The sequence below is a fragment of the Macaca nemestrina genome, chromosome 16 (genome assembly GCF_043159975.1).
Source record: "Macaca nemestrina isolate mMacNem1 chromosome 16, mMacNem.hap1, whole genome shotgun sequence".
NCBI classification, from domain to species: domain Eukaryota; kingdom Metazoa; phylum Chordata; class Mammalia; order Primates; family Cercopithecidae; genus Macaca; species Macaca nemestrina.
This window is the reverse complement of record NC_092140.1, coordinates 82937470-82957232: the sequence shown is the minus strand read 5'-3', so window position 1 is coordinate 82957232 and position 19763 is coordinate 82937470. Positions and strand designations below refer to the sequence as shown.

The 19763-nt window shown below is 39.0% G+C and overlaps 2 protein-coding genes across 5 annotated transcripts in view; one reads left to right on the top strand and one right to left on the bottom strand.

Moving 5' to 3' along the window:
• Positions 1-19763, top strand: part of LOC105491710 (laccase domain containing 1) — a 143574-nt gene that overhangs the window by 28431 nt on the left and 95380 nt on the right. The gene's annotated exons all lie outside the window — the stretch shown is intronic.
• LOC105491709 (coiled-coil domain containing 122) overlaps positions 1-19763 on the bottom strand; it is a 101116-nt gene that overhangs the window by 67664 nt on the left and 13689 nt on the right. The gene's annotated exons all lie outside the window — the stretch shown is intronic.

Below are 19763 nucleotides of genomic sequence, written 5' to 3'. Positions count from 1 at the left end.
TCCAGTCTCCCAGGCAGAAGTCTTTGAGTTATGTTTTGGTTTCATCTTCTGCTTACTGAGTCACAGCTTATTCAGACTGGCCGCTTTCCTCATTTTTAGCTGCTTTATAAAAGCCTTCAATTTAGCAGTGTCAGGGGAAAAAAAACTACCTTGGGTTGGTCTTAGCCTACTGCAAGTTCACTGCTGCCTCTGAGCCTTTGCTCCTGCTGTTCCACTTCCCTGAAATTCCTTCTTCTAAACTCTTTCATCATTGACTCACCAATATTCAACAAATATTTGAGTGGTTGTTATGGTGATGCTGATATATGAAAATGCCAAACTATATACTCTCCTCTCATGCCAAGATCTGCTATGTCCCTCCCTGCCCTTCTGACAGTAGAGAAGTTCTAGTAGGTTAAATGGGTATATGATCAAATAATTGCTATATTAGGGACATTTACCAGCCATCGTGGTGACCAAAGTATCAGCCTTGCAGAGGTGATCAAGAAATAAATTGGTCCTTGGTTTACGTACAAAGGTAAGTCAACTAGTTTAAATGGATACAGGGTCAAATATTGTCCTACACAGTGAGATAAAATGGCTTGGTACTTCAAGTCTGACAACTTTAGACTTTGAAATTTTAGATGGGAAGAGGTATGATGCATGTAGGCAAGTGGCCAAAGTTGATTTTAAAACGAAAGGCTGGAACCAGATTAAAAGGGCCCTTGAATGACATGCAAAGAAGATAGGACTTTATCTTTTAGGCATTAGAAACCATTACAAGAGTTAGAAAGGGGATGACATGAACAGGTTTGCATTTTAGATCCTCTCTGGCTGTATGTGGCATGGATTGAAGAGAGGTGAGACCAGATATGTGCAACCAGTTGGGAAATAACCATAGAGTCTGGGTGGGTGGGGATGTTAAGGCCTGAACCAAGTAAAATCTGTGCTGAAGGAGAGGCAGGGATGGATCTGAGACAGTCAACAGAATTCGGTGAGGAATCAAATATGGGAATAAGGAGAAAGTGCTTTGCGACTGCCGGGTTCCTGGCTTAGGTCACTGAGTGGGGAGTGATGCCTTTAATTAGGCATAAAAGAATACCGGAGGCTGAGCAGTTTTTAGGGGGTGGTGGTGGTAGTGGTGGTGGTGAACGTTTTGAGTTTACTTTGAGACGACTGCATGATTATTTGCACTAATCAATTGCATATGAAAGGTCTCAGTAAAGAAAACTTTCTTACTACCATTCATTCATCAATCGATTTGTCAGCCGAAAGTGCCTCCTTTATGTCTTATAAGGAGTTAGGTGCAATGGGTATTATGAACCCTACATCCCAAATTTTCCAAAGTAGCTTTATTTTTCTACAGTTTTTCTTTTTGACAAATGCAATTCATTCAATATTTACTTAATGTGACTAAATTTTTATATCTTGTAAGACTTTTCTTATAAGTTAATAAATCACTAAAAGGTTTAAAGTATGAATCCTGCAAGTAATGTATTTGTAGCCTAATCCAGAAGAACTCCATACTCATTAGAGAACCATTTAGTGGTAAACTGCAATGTTGTAAGGTTTTCGGGGCATCCAGAAAGTGGCTTTCATTTTGGGTAGGAGGAATTAGGGAGGGCTGCATGAAGAAGCTGGAACTGCAGCAAGGATCTGAAGGTAGAACAATAGCTGAAAAGTCAGACAGTGGGTGAAGAAAGCAACATCAGCAAAAACATCTGGTTGGAATGTCTTCGGTGTGTTCAAGGGAGATTGAAGACCTTGGCCTCCCTTGGTCAGCCTTTTGGCTCAGTCACAGAGAGTGACTAAATTCATCTGATAGGTTATATAACTCCTGTTACTACTTTCTTATATCTGTCTTCAATTTGGGATCAACTTTGTGATGATTTGTCTAAGGTATAATGAAAATTTTCAGTTGTGTGGTTTCCAGATTCTGTTTTTGCATTCCCTTCCCGGCATTTTTCAATTTGCATTCCATTCTGATTTTCAGCTTTTCTGACCTTCGTCAAAAAAGCTTTTGATAAATTTTAGTATTCCATAATCATCCTTGTTTCTCCTTTTGGTAACATCCCCATTTACTGTGAGGTCCACAAGTAGCCTTTTGAAGTAATGTAATTGCAACTTTTATTAAAATTAACAGTGAATAATAAGATATCTTAAAACACATCCTCAAGAGCTGTAAATGAAATAAACACTTGGTACTGAAAATCTATAATGTAATAAGGATATATAATAGTGCCTCCTGCACAGTCGATAAATGTAGTAGGCATTCAAGAAACATTTTGAATGGATGAATTTTACACAATAACCTATTAATAAAGAAGACTGCACCTTCTTTGTTAAAAAAGTTTCTTATACTGCTAGAGCAAGAAATACAGCAGGAGGCTCAGGGCATAATCTGCCAGGCCCAGTGCTGCTGCAAATGATTTCCTCTGGTTTTGTCCCCAGTCAAGGCAAGCTCTGGCTTCCTGGTGCTCTGAGGTGAGATGAGGGTCAGGGACCTGGTGTGTCAACTCCCTTCTCTCCAGGCGGCCCTAGTTCAGGGATCTGTATGAAATGCATCAAAACATCAGTCCAAGTGGCTGACATCCACTTCAGCTATTTGTTTGCAAATAAGAGTTCTAAATGCTTTGAAAACAGTTTGTTCTTTAAAGTTGGTAAGCATTCCTTTTTAATTTGTTTACAGTCTTTTTGAGCAAGCTACTGATATTACTGATAAAATGAAAATTCAACTAACCTTACTTTGATGGTTGGTCATAAGTTCAAAATAAGCAAAGTCCAAATTAATGAGATTTTTTTATCTGTGTATACAAGTTTACCTATATAAGCTTACATGTGTGTGAATTAAGAATCATAGCAATTTAGCACTGGAAGGAAACATAAAAAAGAATTCTTTCTAAACCCTACATTTTGCAAATGAAGAAATACGTAACTAGTAAATTGTTCTTTTTCTTGCACCCAAGAGACTAGTTCTATATTTAAACACAATCCATAAATAGCCTCCTTTACAGATATAATTTGCTGTGATTTCACGGCTCTGCTGAGCACATTACATGTTATGTAATGCTCTTCTATTAGCTGTGTCTTAGCATCTCTTATAAATCTGCAGGCTCTTTGAAGGTAGAGATTATATTTATTTTTGCATTCCCCAGAGAACCTGCCCCAGCCCTATCCCCACAGCTGATGTGGGATCGAACATCCAGCATCTGCAGGTGGCCATGAACCTATGCTGAAATCAAGGAACCAGACTGTGGGTTCCTGTGGGTCTCCTGTGGGCTAGGCAAATTTTCTTCTGCTTCAGAACAACTGATAGTTTCTCTGGACTGCCTTGTTTATATTTGGAGCCCTGTTGTCTCTATTCTTCACCTAATAGTTATGAATCTGTGCCCCTATATGGAGGCCCACCCATCCCATTGTTTTCCCCATCCCAACCTCAACTGCCTTAAACTAGGCTGGATTTGCCATTCCCTTATTTGGACACAAATTAGAATTGCTGCCACTTCTCCACCCTCTCACCATTGTGCTGTGTGGTAAATAACCCAGGCAGCCTGCAGTGATCCCACTCTTAGAGCTAAAGCTATTTGCTTGCCTTGCACTGTTACATAACATAAATGAGTGCTCAATGATTTGAAAGAATAAATTTGGACATTAATGATTCACTCAACAAATACTTATTGAGTACCTAATATATTCCATACCACCATCACCCTATTTTGTGTGCTGGGATATAGCAGGGAATAAAACTAAGTCCCTGCCCTCATGAGATTTACATTCTAGTCAGGGAGGTACACAATAAGCAAATAAACAAATAGACATATAATATAAAGTCACTGCTAAAAAGTAAGTACTGTCACAAAATGTAAAGTAAGGAAAGGGAATAGAAAATGACAGGAGGGAGTGCTATTTTAGATAGGATAATCAGGAAAGGCCTGGACATAGAGACATTTTGAAATCATTTGCACATAGATGGTATTTAAAGCCATAGAGTAAGTGAGATCATCTGAAGAACAATGTGGTTAGTGAAGAGATGTGTGAGGACTCAGCCTGGGGCACTCCAACAGTTAGTGGTAGGGAAGATAGGGAGGGTTCAGGAAGGAAGGAAGGTTGAGGAGGAATAGCCAGAGAGGGAGAAGGGCAAGCAGGATAGAGTAGTGCTTTGGAAGCCAAATTGAGAAAATATTTCAAAAAGGAGGACAATTGGCTACGACCAAGGTTGACATTTGGATTGGCAATGTGGAAGTTAATGGAGGTAAAGGCAATAGTAGCTTGATTGAAATGAAGGGGACTCTGATAGGAATCTTGGACAGAACAGGAGAAGAAGAAATGGAGAGATGAATGTGCACTGTGCCTTTGAGGTACACTGCTACAAAAGGAAGAGGAAAAGAGGCAGTATCTACAAAGAACTGTGAGATCAAAAGAGGCTTTTGTTTTTGTTGTTGTTGTTGTTGTTGTTTTTACGATAGGAGAAATCACAGTATTTTACGTGCAAAAACAAAGATGCAGGAAATAGGGAAAATTGGTGATACAATACAGAGAGGGTAGTTATTATACCGACAAGAGGCAGTGAGATTCAAAGACAGGACATTTCGAAAGAAGGCAAACTAATAGTCAATGATAAATTAACCATTCTGGCAAGCACACATTTCATTTTTGGTCTATTTTGCTTTCTCATCAAGTTGTGGTTAATGACATACATGAAATTTTCATAATAATAATATCATTGTGCAGAATTTTAGACAGTGGCCCTTCAGTGACGTCATTGGTATTTTAATCAAAATGATTTGCAGATTCTAATTCCCAAACAACTTGAAATTTCCAGCCCTCAGTGTATGGTAAATTATCTATCACATTACCGTAATTAGACCCATGTAATTAAAACAACAGCAGCTTCTTTTATGTCTCTGTGGCACTTTTGCTAATGGGGCTTTAGTTCTCTCCAGTAAAGCCTTAGAGAAACCCAAATGGGAAAAGTATGACCCTATAAACAGAAAAGACAGCCTTTACTATTTAGGTTTTTCTCTTTATAGTACCTCAATTCTGAGTTCCCAGGCATAAATATAGGTAGAAACTGGCCTAAAGTCCAATCTACTTTTTGGAAAAGTATGTATTCCATAGGATGCAAAATTTAGATAAGATAAATAAGAAACAAGATTTTCAGAATATCAGAGCTATAAAGGAAGATCACCCTCAGTGAGTATAAAACCTTAATTAAGACAGCTATGACAGATTCCTTTTAATGTAAAACTAGTGATTTTTAAAGACATTAAAGATCACCTGTTACAACTTCTTTATTTTATAGACGAAAAAACTCAGTGCCCAAATGGTTAAATAACAAATACAAAGATGCATAGGTGATTAGTGGCTATGTTGGGTGGATTTTAAAATTAATTTAAAAAAACTAAAATAATAATATTTATTGACTGTTTCCACATACCAGGTACTGTGCTGATCACATTACAGTCACACCCTCATTTAAAATTTATAGCAACTCTATGAGGTGGATAATAGGAGATCTCTTCACCAGCTACCACTGCATTGACTTACTAAGTTCACCACTTGTCTCCACTGCCTTCTTTGTAAAACACACTGACTGATGCTGGTACTATGTTAAATGCTTGAGGCTGGTAAATTTATTTGAAAATTTATTTTCACTTATCCAATCTGCAGTCTGTAGTCATAATCTATGTTGGCATCAGTATCACCTGGGTACTTGTTAAAAATGCAGATTCTCAACCCCCAACCAGACTTACTGGATCAAAAACTGGGGGTGGGGTTTAACAATTTATGTTCTCCATTCAAGAGATTCTGATACATGCCAAAATAGAACACTACTTTAAAGGCTAATACAGGGGCCAAGCAGAAGCTCCTGGAGCTCCTCTCTCATGCTACCAAAAGAGTAAACCAAAAAGCAATACTGCATCCTTGAAGCACCATAGAGATCATTGCCACCACTGAAAACTTAGAAGCTATGTACCTAGAAGCTATGTTTGTTTAGAGAAGTGATTCCTTTTATATTCAGATTTAACATACAAATTTGACTGGATTTTCATGAATGACAATGGATTATTAAAACTCAACCAATGGTTACTTCAGTTAAGCTGCTGTTTCAGCTGTGGCCTTTTTTATTGAAACAAACTGACACCTCTCTTGGCATCTAACATGCAGTCATTAAATTAGCCCATTTTCCCACTATTCCAAAGAACAATCTGGTCTAAGGCTTATGTCAGCTCTTTAGCTCTGTGCCAAAATTAGGCCCACTAGGACCTTAAATGTCCTAACATCTCACAGAGCATCACATTAGTACACTACATCTGTGACATCATACTGTTAAGATCTGCATAGCAGGGAGTAACAGATACCCTAGAAACCTTTAAGGCACATTTGTGGCAGTAGCTGGAGGAGAAAATCCATGAACATTTAGGTGCCTACCATCTCAGCAAAGTTTCTAGAGTCAGGTTGTCTGCATCATGTTGGGTTATTCTGTCCAGAGGCAAACATTTTGCACCTTTGTGCCCCTACCACTGAGAAAGAGGCACAATGTTTAGTAGGTGTCTTTGGATTTTTTGAGGCAACATATACTACATTTGGTTGTTCTGCTCTGACTCATTTAGTCACTGACCAAAAATATTTCCAGCCTTGAATGGAGTCCAGAGCAAAAAGAAATCCATGGTTTGTTAGATTTTAGTTATAAGAGGCTCTGCAATTTCAGCTTTTATAAACCAGTGGAACGTAGGTTCCTTAAGTGTCTGTGGCAGATAAGGAATCTAAATGGAGCCTGCTCCTGCACCAAGTTTGACTAAGAGAATCATGGTGTGAGCCCGTAGGATTTTGCAACAAGTCTATAACCTCTTTATCAAGTCACTGTTTTCTTTCTGAAAACAGTTTGTGACTTGCTGCCAGGTCCTGATAGGAGTGAATACCTGACCATAGGTCTACAAATGACCTAAGCTTTCCAATATCAGTTGATTGGATCTAGCTGATCATAAAGTTAAATGTGTCTAGAGATGCTCCATTAGCAAATAAAAGTGCTATATATGACACTGGGCCTGAGCAAAACTCAAAGGCAATGTTAAGACATTAACAGGACTTGCTTCCACTCCCATGAGTAGAAGGCTGCTCATCGCCTTTTCCTCCTCAATTTGCACACATGGCCCCATGGGTAGTTCCCTATATCATACTGCATACAGAGAAAAAAATTTGGTTCTGCCCAAAATGGCACCAGGCATTCATGGGTGACATGAGAGGCAGTGGAGAAGGGAAATCTTCCCACTAGATTAAACTTCAGATGAACTTGAACTTCTCATGGTGAACTTCACCTAGAAAAAATACTTTGCTTGAGGAAATTGCACTCAGATTATCAATTTTAACCACTATACCCTTGGAATCATAAGACACAAATAACACATTTATATTAGTGGGTAATCTACTGAGTTCAATTGAAAAATTGACTCATCTTGAAAGTATAGTCCACTCTGAGAACTTATAGCATAGCAAATGGTGTACATTCTTTAATCAAACACTATCTGCTTTAATAAGCTACAGCACAATTATGTTGTCTAGCAAACCACCCAAAACAGTGTAGAGTAATAAGTGTTTCTGGCTAACACATCTAAAAGTCAATTGAGGTTTGGCTGACCCAGCCTGGCTTTGGGAGGGCTTGACACCAAATATCTCTCATCCTCCTTGGACTACTTGTTACACAAGACACGCTCTTCTCATGGTGAAAGGCAGCAGTTCAAGAGAGCAAGCCCAGTTATGCAAGCACAGTTCAAGCCTCTGCTCAGGTCATGGTCACTAGCATCCTATTAGCCAAAGCAAGGCACATGGGCACGACTAAATTCCAGGGGTTAGGGAATATACTTTTCTCATCAAGGAGTGGGACAAAGGTGAATATTTGCAGAACAATCGTCTAATCTACCATACCATCTGAATTTAAAACTGTAATTTTTGTTTTTATAAAAATATCATTCAGTATGTTGTCAAAGGGCTGCACTAGTGCAAATAGTTGATTCAACACAATTTCACAAATATTCATTGAATGTTTTTTATTTGCTGGGCACTATGTTAACTACCTAAAATTTAGGGATGGATAAGACATAGTCCCTGCCTTCAGGAATCTCAGAGACAGAACTGTAAACAAAATAAAATTGGATGTGATGAATGCAACAAAAGCCTTTACAACTCTCTAATTTTGGGTTGTTGCCATTTTACACAGAAGAAACTGATATTCAGAAAGATTAAATGATTTGTCCAATATTATATAACAGATCCAACTGAAATTAAAATTTCAGTTCAAATTTGGGAGCAGGAACTAAAACCTTAAACTCTTCCTATCATTCCACATAACCTTCCCCTGAAAGTGAGCATAGAGGTGATCCAGTCTAATACCTCACTTGATACTGGGCTCTTGGTATCTGTATGGTGACATAATGCCAGTATCTTGGTGAATTGACCCCAGGATAACAGATGTAGAATGAATTACATATGCTTTCCCCTGCTCCATAATTCTACTCTTTTTACTTTGGTTAGATTTACTTAGATTACCCATCAAACTAATCTTGATAATAATATTAAGTAGTAAGTCAGATTTGCATACCTCTTTTGGGCTAAGAGAGAACTGAGATGCTGAAGGATGCTTTAGTCAGGCTGCATATTTTTAAAATATGTGAGTCACAGGCAATAACTCTTTAGTGGATAGAACTTTTGGTAATATAAATGATTTTGATGACAAAGGTGTAAATTGAACAGAGCATTATGTCCTTCATTTCTGAGAAGTAAAATGTCTGTGGTCAGTAATCAGGTATTCTGAGGGTTAGTGTGTAAGTATAATTATGACTTTCAGCTCTATTAGCCACTGTGAAGCTATTACTGTAATGTTTTGTTTTAATATTTTCTTAATGTGTATCATAACAGTTTCAATATAAAATGGCTCTTCATATTTGTTCAGAAGAATTTTCATGAGTTTGAAGAATACTTGCCATAACCCTAGTAAGGCAAATTATAGGTACCATATTGTTGTTTCCATGTTAAGAAAGAGAAACTGGAGAGAGAAAGAAAATATGCACTTAACTTGGGTAAAGTACCAAGTCACTGGAAAAGTCAAAGATAGGACTGGAGTCTAGTTATTACTAGCCTGGATAGTAGACTTTTGGTTCTTGAAACAAAACTTTTAGGGAAGTATTAAGGGCACAAAAATAAACTCAACCTCTAAGGCTTGATTTTGTGGGTCTTGTCAGAAAAAGATTGAATCATCACATTTAATGCTGGGGCAAAAAACCAGGATAATTATGAATATTAGAAAGGGTTCAGAAGCTTGGTGAATCACAATATTTCTGTGCCATGCTTTTATACTGAAGGATATTTATGTTCCGTTTATTTTTTGCAGTGAGTTTCACGTTGTTTGGGGTTGATTTCAGTACGCTCCAGTTATGGTTAGGGTAATACTAAATGACGGTGTTTTGTTACCTGAGTTCTCCCTCTTCTTTCACAACTCCCAAGCTTGTCAGCACTTGAAGGATCGCTTCCCTGGACGCTCAGTATTGAAAGTGTGTCTCAGTACTGAGGGTTTCTTTCTCAAACAATCCCAGTCAAAGCTGCATAGCTTGCTTCCCTTTCCTGAGGCCTGAGCACTGGAACTGGGCTGGACTGGGCCGCCTGTTCTTCAGGTAGTTTGCGACATTAAATGTGTTAGAAAATACTTTTTTTTTTTTGAGACGGAGTCTCGCTCTGTCACCCAGGCTGAAGTGCAGTGGCGCGATCTCGGCTCACTGCAAGCTCTGCCTCCCACGTTCATGCCATTCTCCTGCCTCAGCCTCTCAAGTAGCTGGGACTACAGGCGAGCACCACCACCGCGCCCAGCTAATTTTTGTATTTTTTAGTAGAGGTGGGGTTTCACCGTGGTCTCAATCTCCTGACCTCGTGATCCGCCCGCCTCGGCCTCCCAGAGTGCTGGGATTACAGGTGTGAGCCACCGTGTCCGGCAGAAAATACTTTCAATAGACCTCTACAGAATCAGGAAAATAATGACAAGAAAAATACATACATCATTCCTAACTTTAGGTCCAGATACTCAGAGAATAACTGTCTTATTTACAGTGGGCAAATGCCCTTAGAGAGCTTTAGGGGCTGTTCCCACCTGTGTGCTTCTGATGCAGAAACAGATTCTCAGGTGTTTTATCTTCTGAAAGGAAATTTGTTTACACAAAAGGGAGGTGAGGAGATGGCATGAGATTTTAGAATGACTTGTCTATGAACCTATATGAGCAGACCACTGGCATAAGAAACTAGATCTATTGGGAATTGATATACTTTCTTTTTAATTTTTTTGTCTTATTTCTAAAGAGATAAGTGGATGGAAGAACTTTTTGACCCTCTTCCTTAGGATCGGAAGGTAAACATCCTCTCATGATGGGATGGATTATTTGGAAACCAGTCCATTAAAGAGAGCAATTTGAGATGGGAACGCTTAACCTATTTTCTTGCCAATAATGGATCCTTCCTCAGGCTGTGTTTAAAAATTTCCTCAGCCTGCTTGGAAGCACTGGAATTTATCAATTTAAGCATTTCCATGACATCAGTTTTGTATGTCTGCATCTGAATTTCACAAATGCTTTTAGCTAGAAGGTATTTTTTCCTGAATATTTAAAAAAGGTCAAAATAGCAAAAGTTTACAAGATCATTTTCTGTTATTTTTTTTTTCTTTTGGTAAAACTAAACTGCTTCAATGGTCAATTGCCAAATGATCTATTCTAATTAAATAATTGTTTTCTTAATTTTTCTACGGCTTTCAGGGTTATGGTTTTTTAAAAAATTAAGTCCTATAGAAAACTCATGTAACTTGCACTGAAATTTTTTGCAAATACATTCCTTTCTCCTTTAAAAATCCTTTCATGTTTCTCTCCTGTAGAGATGGAATTACTTGTATATCCTTTTTGTTTTAAGGCAGACTGTTGAATTTCTTTCAGTTTGTTGATTCAGTCATCACTTCTATTACAAGTATAACTCAACTAAATTTATTTTACTCTTTCCTCTCTTGATTTTGGGGAATTGAATTGATATTCTAATGCATTTCTTTTCTGTGAGGCAGCCTTACTGTTCCTGTGATGAAGATTCCTAATTTATTTGGACATCTCTAGATATAATTTAATTGCTTTTTGGTGGTTGAACTTTTTTCCTTTGGGTAAACACCTATTCTGTGCCTTTCCCTTTATGTACTTTTCTTTATTCATGATTCAGATGGTATTGCTCAACTGTCTTAAGGAGAATTCAAACATTGCTCAGGTGAGATTCAGGTTTGTTAGTCCCATAATAGGGAAAGCAAAAATGATTATTAGGTGAAGTGTATGCAAACGAAACCAGAAGTTGAGATGGATGGAGCTGATTTTATTTCTAAGTGACTTCAGAATGCAGTATCAGGGCTAGAACCCAACTGGATTCCCTCTGATTTCAGATCCTAGATTTGTTGATTGGCTCTGTTGTCTCACTGGTCCATTGGCCAGGTTTGTCTTCTTCTGAGGGAGAACAGTAGCTGGAAACAAATGGAAACTAGTTTACATCTTCCAGGAAAGATTTTGCCCTGCTAACTTTAGCTCCTTCCCCTAAGTTGTTAAAAGTCTATTAGCATGCTGAAGGAAAGGCATTCAAGTTCTTCATCATTAATGAATTAATTAATCAATACACATTACTACCCATTATGCCAGATACTGTGGATATACAAAGATAAATACAAATAACACCTTCTGTTTATTGAGCAAACCCATTTCTAGGAACTTTTTTCATATCTTCTTCCTAATTTTCATAACCATCTTTCAAGGGAAGGATTGTTATCCCCATTTTACAATGAGTAAACTGGTATTCAGAGAGATGAAATGACTTGCTCAAAGTCACACAACTAGTAAATAGCTGAATTGAGATTTTTAACTCAGGTCTGATTGCAAACTCATTTTCATAGATCCTGCTCATTTACTTTTCCATCTATGAATAGAACTTGATCTCTGCCTTTAGAAGATGACATGTACACAAAACACCACATATTGGATGATTCCATTTATATGAAATGCCCAGAATATGCAAATCTATAAAGACAGAAAGTAGTGTAAGGGCTGCCTAGGGCTGGGAGTAGGGGAGTAAGGAGTGATTGCTAATGGGTATAGGATTTCCTTTTGAGGTAGAAAAAATGTTCTAAAATTGTTTGTGATGATGGTTTTACAGTTTTGTGAATATACTAAAAATCATTCAATTGCGTAGTTTAAATGAGTGAATTCTATGGGATTATAGGTCAATAAAGCTGTGCATGTATTTCCCCCCCCCCAAGGTTAACAGTGTAATGAGGAAGATAGATCTATGAACAGCTAATATTTCCAGGGAACATAAAAACAAATATGAGCAATGCACTCTGGAAACTCAGGGGAAGGTGTAGTTGTTAATAAGACCAGGAAACTGGGAGATGGCTTTATGGAGCAGATGGCTTTGAAGCTGAATCTAAGAGCAAAATTAGAATGTTGGTAGGCAGAGAAGAGTGGTGGCTGAGAAGTCAGCATGGGCACAGTCAGAGGTCCACGAGAGGACTGGGTTTTTTTGTAAGAGTGGCAAGTCATCCAGCTGGAAGGTGATGAAAGTTGAGTGAGGAACGCAGAGAGAAATGAGGTTGGAAAGGATCTGACTTGAGTGCCATGCTAAGGAGCTAAACTTCATTCTATATAATATGGGGAATCTTTTTCACAGGTGGGAGACAGTATTTTTTTTTAACTTTTTTTTATTTATTTATTTTAATTGAGACAGAGTCTTGCTCTGTCACCCAGGCTGGAATGCAGTAGTGTGATCATAGCTCACTGTAGCCTCGAACTCCTGGGCTCAAAGGATTCTCCCATTTCAGCCTCCCAACTACCTGGGACTACAGGGACATGCCACCCAGCCCGGCTAATTTTTAATTTTTTGTAGAGACAGGATCTTACTTTGTTGCCCAGGCTGGTCTCAAACTCCTAGGCACAAGTGATCCTCTCGCCTCAGCCTCTCAAATTGCAGGAATACAGGCCTGAACCACCGCCACTGGCTGAGAAAGAGTATATTTTAAAACCGGATCCGAGTTTCTGTTTTTCTACATTAGAGATCAGAGATCTATTTTCAGCAAACCAACATCACCCATTAAATGAAGGTTGCAAATTTGAGTTTTCCTAATTTTGTTTTAATGTGTTTATTGTATATATTTATAAATTTCTTTGGGTTTCATAATTGTGTGTTTAAAAGGTAAAATAGTATTATATGAATATAGATTTTTTTGGACACTTCCCTTTAAAGTGAGTTCATAATTTGCTTAAATAAGAAACATTTGTCTAGGAGATAGGATATTAATCAATGTCTCTTTCAAACTTGACCTAATGAGCCCCATTCTGTAGTAAAGGCACTCTAGGTATCTTCTTCTGCAGATCGAGAATCTGTACCGAAAAATCTCAGCACCAATCCTGTCACAGTAGAGCTTTTATATAACAATTGAATAGGAATTTATAGTTTGTTAATATAGGCATAGAAGTAGGAAAATATGACCTATTAAGAAATGAAAGTTTAAATAGTTGAACCTTGTGAAGCAATCACTAGGCATGATCTTCATGTTCATGTAGGATAGAATCTTTGCTGTAGGTTTCATTTGATAAATTAAAATGTTTTTTTACATTAAGTAATGTTGCTCTGGTTGCTGCTATAGGTAGTATAGGGAATAATGGCCACAACAACCAGCAGCTTTTCCTCCATGTGCACTCATTTAACTTTTTTTTTTTTTTTTTTTTTTTGAGACAGAGTCTCACTCTGTCGCCCAGGCTGGAGTGCAGTGGCCGGATCTCAGCTCACTGCAAGCTCCGCCTCCCGGGTTTACACCATTCTCCTGCCTCAGCCTCCCGAGTAGCTGGGACTACAGGCGCCCGCCACCTCGCCTGGCTAGTTTTTTGTATTTTTTTAGTAGAGACGGGGTTTCACCGTGTTAGCCTGGATGGTCTCGATCTCCTGACCTCGTGATCCGCCCGTCTCGGCCTCCCAAAGTGCTGGGATTACAGGCTTGAGCCACCGCGCCCGGCCAACTTTTTTTTTTTTTAAACGGAGTCTTGCTTTGTCGCCCAGGCTGGAGTGAATGGCGTGATCTTGGCGCACTGCCACCTCCATCTCTCCGGTTCAAGCGATGTTCCCGTTTCAGTGTCCTGAGTAGCTGGGACTACAGGCGCATGCCACCATGGTCGGCTAATTTTTGTATTTTTAGTAGAGACAAGGTTTCACCATATTCGTCAGGCTGGTCTGGAACTCCTGATCTCAGGTGATCCACCTGCCTCGGCCTCCTAAAGTGCTGGGATTATAGTCGTGAGCCACCGTGCCCGGCTGATTTAACATTTTAACAGACTTACTTGACAGAAAAATTTGGAGGTGGTGGCTGACCGTTTAACCCTCTGCTTTTCCCCCTGCAAAAAACCACAAGAGCTTCATTATATTTTAGCTACCAGGCATTGGGCAGTAGTACTCTTTTTCTTCTCCTTTTTTTTTTTCATTTCTTTGTTTCAAAGAGATAGCAGTTGACATATCCTTAAATACAAGCTCAGAGTTCATTTTCTGGTGAAAAAGGAATTTTGAAAAATTCCTATATTTTAACTTTACAAACTGTATCATGATGCCTTTCAAAAGGTGCAAAAAGCAGAGTTAGCACACTTGGTCAAATGAGACCTCATTTGAATTTTTTAATATTTAGGGAACTATATTTTTAAAATTTCTTAAAATTTAAATTAAAATATTTTTAAAAATTCAAGTGTTATATGTCCCCTATTATTAACATTTAAATTAAAAGATTATTACAAATTCAATGAAGAAGGAGGCAAAAAGAAAGTGAGGGAGAGACATTTTATAATTACTTCAGTTTTTTAAAAAAATTGCTGTTATCTGTACTCGTTCCAATTGTTTTGATATATTTGACTTTCTTTTTGTTACTCTTCACCTCCTTCATTATTTTTCCCCCTTTCTCTCCTTTATTTCTCTTTACTATTTACCATTTTCTTTTTTATTGCCTACTCTCTACTCCCTTTTCTCCCTTCTTCTCTTAATGGATCATACTTGGGACTAAAGAATAATTAATAGAATTAATGTTTATTGAGGATGATTTAATGTAATTTATTAATCATTTAAATTGTGAGCAATTAAACTTTTAATATTTTTTTCTTTTTATGAGGATGATGGAGTTGAGTATGAGGGGTGGTAGATTCAGGTGTGAATAGTATATGCATGCACTTACTCTAATCTGCTTTATCTAAGAAAATAAAGTTTGAAGTTATTAATACTGTACCTGCATCTTATCTTTCCTTTTTTTTTTTTTTTTGGTCACCTCCTTCCCTATTTTGGTCCTGGCATGTAATGCTGATCTGTAGTTGAGATTATATGAACTTAGTATGAATTCTACTTGAATATTTATACTGATCATTGTCTCTGACTTGAATTTTTTTTTTTTTTTTTGAGACGGAGTCTCACTCTGCCACCCAAGCTGGAGTGCAGTGGCATGATCCTGGTTCACTGTAAGCTCTGCCTCCTGGGTTCACGCCATTCTCCTGCCTCAGCCTCCTGAGTAGCTGGGACTACAGGCGGCTGCCACCACACCTGGCTAATTTTTTGTATGTTTAGTAGAGATGGGGTTTCACCGTTTTAGCCAGGATGGTCTTGATCTCCTGACCTCGTGATCTGCCCACCTCGGCCTCCCAAAGTGCTGGAATTACAGGCATGAGCCACTGCACCTGGCCTCTGACTCCAATTTTAAAAGCAAAATTAGTGTGCATGATTTGGCCTAACTTCTCCTGCCATTGGTGAAATAATCAGGAATTGAGAGAAATGTGTGTGAGCACTCCTTTCTAAGATTTCAGCAATACTATTGAGAAGCAGAAGCAGAGGCTCTTCAATCTCTTGGAATTATAATAACCTTCTCTCTTAGTCCATTTTGCATTGCTATAAAGGAGTACCTCAGGTTAGGTAATATATAAAGAAAAGACGTTTATTTGGCTCACAGTTCTGCAGGCTGTATAAGTAGGTTGCCACCAGCATCTGCTTCTGGCAAGGAACCTCAAGAAGCTTCCACTTAAGGCAGAAAGTGAAGGGGATCAGGTATCACATGGCGAGAGGAGGGAAGCAAGAGAAAAGAAGAGGTGCCAGGCTCTTTTTAACAATCAGTTCCCCCACAAACTAATAGAGCGAACACTCACTCATTAGCAAGAGGATGGCACCAAGTCATTCATAAGGGATCTGCCCCTAGGACCCAAATGCCTCCTACCAGCCCCCACTTCCAACACTGGGGATCAAATTTTGATGTAGGATTTGGAGGGAACAAATATTCAGGCTATATCACCTTCCTTTTCCTTCCAAGACTCACAGTTTGACTCTTTCCTCTCTTTTTGATCATTTGAAACCTCAAATTGTTTTACCAACACATTCATATTAATGCTCTTGCCCATAAAGGAAGTAGAATTTTTATTTCTGCTTGTTGAGACTAAAGAACAGGTAGTGAAACCATTCTTGTGGTCACTGAGCAAATCAAGCCAGGAATGGCCCTAAGCTGCACTCTAGGACTTTTGACCACTAACTGTCCAAAGGAGGAAAAAGGAGTATGTGTGATTCATCTTCCAGTGAATTGTCTGAGCGAAACATTCTAATGCTTTTGCCCATGCTAGTCACATACTTACAATTACAAGTACTAGGCTATATCTGAGACTTTTCCAGGGGCATTTATTCTGGAATAGGGAGCTAGATTTTGTTATAAAAATATAATGAAGGCCGGGTGTGGTGGCTCATGCCTGTAATCCCAGCACTTTGGGAGGCTGAGGCAGGTGGATCACCTGAGGTCAGGAGTTTGAGACCAGCCTGACCAACATGGAGAAATCCTGTCTCTACTAAAAATACAAAATTAGCTGGGCGTGGTGATGCGTGCCTGTAGTCCCAGCTACCCAGGAGGGCTGAGGCAGGAGAATCGCTTGAACCCGGGAGATGGAGGTTGCAGTGAGCTGAGATCGTGCCACTGCACTCCAGCCTGGGCAACAAGAACAAGACGCCATCTCAAAAAATATAATAATAATAATTTTGTATATATGTGTATATATATATATAAAATGAAAAGCATTCTAGATAGAGGAACTGATGGAAAATAATCATTTTACTAATGGGTGAGTTAAAGTGATTAAAGATAATGTGAGATTATGTATAGGTTTGGAAGAATATTCTTGAAATCTGTGAAGCTAGAAATTTTTTGTTAAGAAGAAATTTATTTTGGAAAATCTTATTTATGACAGTGGAAAAGTCAGAGTTCAGATAATCAGACAGCATTATTGATAGATTTGCTTTGTAAAAGTGAATGGAAGAAAGGATGTCAAGATAGTCGTAGACTATCTATAGACTTCTATATGTAGAGATAGAAGAAAGGATGTCAAGGTAGCAGTCTCCCATTGAGCCATCCTCTACTTTCTGCTACAACATTCATAGAACAGAATTGATTTAAAAAAAAAAATACAAGCCACTAATAAGACAGTTTGCTAACAACATCTTATGAGAAATTCCTCTAAAAACAAGATCAGGCCAGGTGCAGTGGCTTATGCCTATAATTCCAGCACTTTGGGAGGCTGAGATGAGTGGATCACTTGAGGTCAGGAGTTCAGCCTGGTCAACATGGTGAAACCCTGTCTCTACTACAATACAAAAATTAGCCCAGCGTGGTGGTGTGCACCTGTAGTCCCAGCTACTTGGGAGGCTGAGGCAGGAGAATCGCTCGAACCTGGGAGGCAGAGGTTGCAGTGAGCCAAGATCGCACCACTGCACCCCAGCATGGGCAACAAAGTGGGACTGCATCTCAAAAACAAAACAAAACAAAACAAAACAAAAAACAAAACCAAAAACAAAAAAACAAGATCTATGGTACCGAATATAGAACTCTAATTGGTAATTGACACAACTGTGCCACACAAAATATGGTGTATTAGTCAGGGTTTCTGAGAGGGACAGAACTAATAGGATAGAGCTGGGCGTGATGGCTCCTGCCTGTAAGCCCAGCACTTTGGGAGGCCAAGGCAGGCGGATGAACTGAGGTCAGGAGTTTGAGACCAGCCAGGCCAACATGGTGAAACCCCGTCTCTAATAAATATACAAAAATTAGCTGAGTGTGGTGGTGCACACCTGTAATCCCAGCTACTTGGGAGGCTGAGGCAGGAGAATAGCTTGAACTCAGGAGGCGGAGGTTGCCATGAGCCGAGATAGTGCCACTGCACTCCAGCCTGGGCAACAGAGCGAGACTCTGTTGTCTCAAAAAAAAAAAAGCGAGTCTCAAAAAAAAAATACTAATAGGATATATATATAAAATATATATATGTATAATATATATGTGGTAGCTTATTCAGCATGAATGCACATGATCACAAGATCTCACAATAGGCTGTCTGCAAGCTTGAGGAACAAGGAGAGCCAGTCCACGTCTCAAAACTGAAGAACATGGAGTCTGATATTCGGGGGCAGGAAGCATCCAGCATGGAAGAAAGATGCAGACTAGAAGGCTGGGCCAGTCTCACCTTTCCATGTTTTTCTGCCTGCTTTATATTTGCTGGCAGCTGATTAGATGGTGCCCACCATATTAAGGGTCGGTCTGCCTTTCCCAGCCTGCTGACTCAAATGTTAATCTCCTTTGGCAACACCCTCACAGATGCACCCAGGATCAATACTTTGCATCCTTCAATCTAATCAAGTTGACACTCAGTATTAACTATCACAAATGGCAAACTTACTATTGTAAAAGAAAGTAAAAATTTCTTTATCTCCCACAATCAGACTCAGATTCAGGGCCTATGACTAGAAAATTAAACTAGACTAGATTCAGGGCCTATGACTAGAAAATTAAAATGCTCTGATTTTCTGGTTCAACCAAAATATCTCCACACCAACTATCTTACTTAAGTAAACTGCATGGTTTTTTGGGGATTAAAATCCTGTGGAATCTAATTTTTTAGGAAGTGTGTCAGTTCTCAGGACAATATTAATTATGTGTTTCTGATCCTCATCCTACTGCCTCTCCTTCAAAAGGCCTTGGTTACATTTTCTTTTTTCTCTTTCTGCCTTCTATAAACTGACTTACTCTAAAAAAGGGAACTCAGTTTGAGCTAGGTGCCCACCTTTGTTTCAGTTTAATTAAGAGAGAAGAGGTACTATGATGGTTAATACTGTCAACTTGATTGAATTGAAGGATGCCAAATATTGTTCCTGGGTGTGTCTGTGAGGGTATTGCCCAAAGAGATTAACATTTGAGTCAGTGAACTAGGAGAGGTAGACCCACCCTCAATCTGGGTGGGCACCATCTAATCAGCTGCCAGTGAGGCTAGAATAAAAGCAGCAGAGAAACGTGGAAGGACTGACTGGTTTAGTCTTCTCCCCTACATCTTTCTCCTGTCCTGGATGCTTCCTGCCCTCAAACATCAGATTCCAAATTCTTCAGCTTTGAGACTCTTGGGCCTTCCACCACAGACTGAAGGCTGCACTGTTGGCTTCCCTATTTTTGATATTTTGGGACTCAGACTGGCTTCCTTGCTCCTCAGCTTGCCTCAGACGGCCTATTGTGGGACTTCACCTTGTGATCATGTGCATCAGTACTCCTTAATAAACTCATGTATGTATATATACACACACACACGTATATATATGTATGTATGTATGTATCCTATTAGTTCTGTCTCTCTAGAGAACCCTGACTAATACAGGTACTATGATACAATAGAGTCACAGGGGTTGAAAGTGAG